Consider the following 2,690-nt stretch of genomic DNA (forward strand, 5'->3'; position numbering starts at 1 on the left):
TCCACCAAGTGCGCAGATGAAACCAGAATTTAACATATCAAGTAAAATGGGCAGATAGTGGCATAGTGGTACTGTCACTGCACTAGCAATCTAGATGCTCAGGTGACATGCACATAAATGTCATGGCGCCAGCTGGTGTAATTAGAATTCAATTGATTAATCAGGGACATAAAGTTAACCTCAATAATAGTGACCATACCAGATTCATGTAAAAGTCCGTCTGGTTCACCAAAGGCCTTTAGGAATAGAAATCTGCCATCCTTGCCCAGTCTGGCCGATATGAAATTCCAGGCCCCAGAGCAACTTGGTTCACTTTTAACTATGTTCTAGAAATGGCCTAGCAGGCCACATAGTTGAAGAGCAATAAATGCTGGCCTTGCTAGGAACACCCACATCCCATGAAGTCAAAAATCACACAACACCAGGTTATAATTCAACAGTTTATTTGAGAAAACAAGCTTTCGGAGTCTCACTCCATCTTCAGGTGTTAAAAAAGGTTGAAGGAATCAAATCGAAGCCATCTGCACCATAATAAACCATGATAAAATTATTTTATGAACAATCGTCACCAACAAAGCAGAATTGGCAGGTGTTAAAGTGACAATTAAACAGAATTAAAATTTCAGATCAAATTATAATGACATCCAGAGGCTAGCCACAACTGAAAACAAGGGCAAGAGCAGTTGTGCCGACCGTAGACAGATTTTTGGACAGTGACAATGCCTATATTAAATGAACTCTAATCCAAAAAATTCCTAAAAACTGAATTTTATATTTTTATCAGTAAATCAAAGCAAAGATGAATGTTTCATGGTAAAATGTGAAAAAACGTTACTGGTGTTGTATATAGTAAGTTGGTTGATAAGCTGTTTATAATGTCACATTACCACAGTAATTTTTTTTTAATCTCTTAGGAGGTGGTGTTACAAGTACAAAGTTTAATATGATAACTGTGCTTTGGACCCCTTCCTGAATCCAAGGTACAATGGAAGAATGAAGAGTCATACAATCTGTGAGTATGATCAACCATAAACCTTGTGCAGACTGGTTATCATGGGGACAGGGAAGTCCAGGTCAGAGGCTATTGAAATGCACATGCCATAGTTCATATCTGAAAGCAGTGGTAAGAGGATTGACTGAACAGACTTTTTGCTTTTAAGACAGGGAGAGAGGGACAGAGAGAGATCAAACAAAGACAAAAGGTCACTGCTGGTCTATTCAGCAGAGTGGAAAAGACTAGAACACCCGAATGAGTCATCAGGGACTGAACAAGAAATGTTCTACATGTTAAGAAAAACAGGTATAGCTAGAACCCATCTGGTTACCCACAGAAACAGTTCTGATGTGGAGACAGAGAACGGAGTTAAATGAAAGGTTGTTCAATATGAGAACAGGTTTGGCCAGCAGAGGTTGGTGGTGATGGATGCAGACTAATTGGGCCTCCATTTAATGAACTGTTTCCAATTCACTGAGACTCCTGCTGCCAACTGTAAACAAGTCTGGTACAGGTGTGCATGTGCATCTTGACCCATAGTGAAGCTGCTGGCACATGTACAACTGCTCCTGATACCTTTCAATCTATCAAAGGCCATGTTCTTTCACACTGTATTGAAACATGCAGTGTAAGCATCTCCCATGGGAATTCAAACAAGAAAATGCAATATTTATGTATGTGCATGCTGCCAGCAATTCCATCAAGTGGCATTATAAACTGTAATATCTCAATGCAGTGCCTCAACACGCAGAAAAACCTTATGTTGACAACAATTCACCTCAACACTGAATCTGTGATGGGATTCTAGTTTCAATGAGCTTTCATGTGAGGGCTGCTGCCTTAGGCTAGACAGTGTAAAAGCTTTGTGCAGGTAGGTTGCCTAGTGTCTGTAGAAGCTAACTGGTGGATAATAACTCTTATTGCTACGGCCATTGTTTCAAGCGTCAGTAATTTCCTTAAATATTTTCTTTACAATACTTTCCCATTGATTTTTTTTGAAACCAAAACTTGTCTTTAATTCTCCACAGGGGAAGTGAAGAATCATGTTTACTGATATTTCCTGAATATAAATCTTCATTTACTGAATTGTCAGGAGCATGTTTTACAGAGGATAATGTTGTTAAATGACAGGTAAACTAAATGTAAAAACTTGCACTGTGAAAGGACTACACAGAACTCCAACTCCCAACCACCCCGTCAAGTGCTTTAACTGAACCCAGCCTTTCTAATTCACCTGAAACATTAATTTTCTCCAGGGATGCTGCCAAATTTGAACAATTTCAATGTTTTAGTTGTTTTTAAATCCATGACTGTAAGCTCGGTTTTCAGATTCAGATCAGAAAAAGCCATGCTTGATTCAACAGGTCAATTTAATCTAATGAAAATTACTAATACTCACCATATCTGTAACTTGATTTTCTTCCCATCTAGCTCTACTGTTCGTATTTTGAAATCAATTCCTGCAAAAGAAAGTGTCAAATTAATTGGGTGTGTAAAATGTGTTTCAACAACAGACCCTGGAAGTATAGGTTTTTAAAGTCAATTTATACTCCTCTGTCTCCTGTTGAAGTAGAATTGCTCAATGTGTAATCTTAAAACTACAGACAGACAAACTGGCAACTTGATCCATGTCATTGCACATACCAGAAAAATAGAATGGAGATTTAATTGGAACCCAGCTGCTCTACTTTTAATA

The 2,690-nt window shown here is 38.3% G+C and overlaps 1 long non-coding RNA gene across 1 annotated transcript; it reads right to left on the bottom strand.

Annotated features, from left to right (window-relative positions):
* Window positions 1-426: 426 nt before the first annotated feature.
* LOC125481576 lies at window positions 427-2,457 on the bottom strand. The gene is made up of 2 exons (XR_007261389.1): window positions 2,394-2,457; window positions 427-521 (listed from the first exon to the last, which is right to left on the bottom strand). It is a non-coding gene; the product is annotated as an uncharacterized LOC125481576 (long non-coding RNA).
* Window positions 2,458-2,690: the final 233 nt, after the last annotated feature.

This window comes from Rhincodon typus, unplaced genomic scaffold (genome assembly GCF_021869965.1).
Source record: "Rhincodon typus isolate 14 unplaced genomic scaffold, sRhiTyp1.1 hic_rhity00002636, whole genome shotgun sequence".
Lineage (NCBI taxonomy): Eukaryota > Metazoa > Chordata > Chondrichthyes > Orectolobiformes > Rhincodontidae > Rhincodon > Rhincodon typus.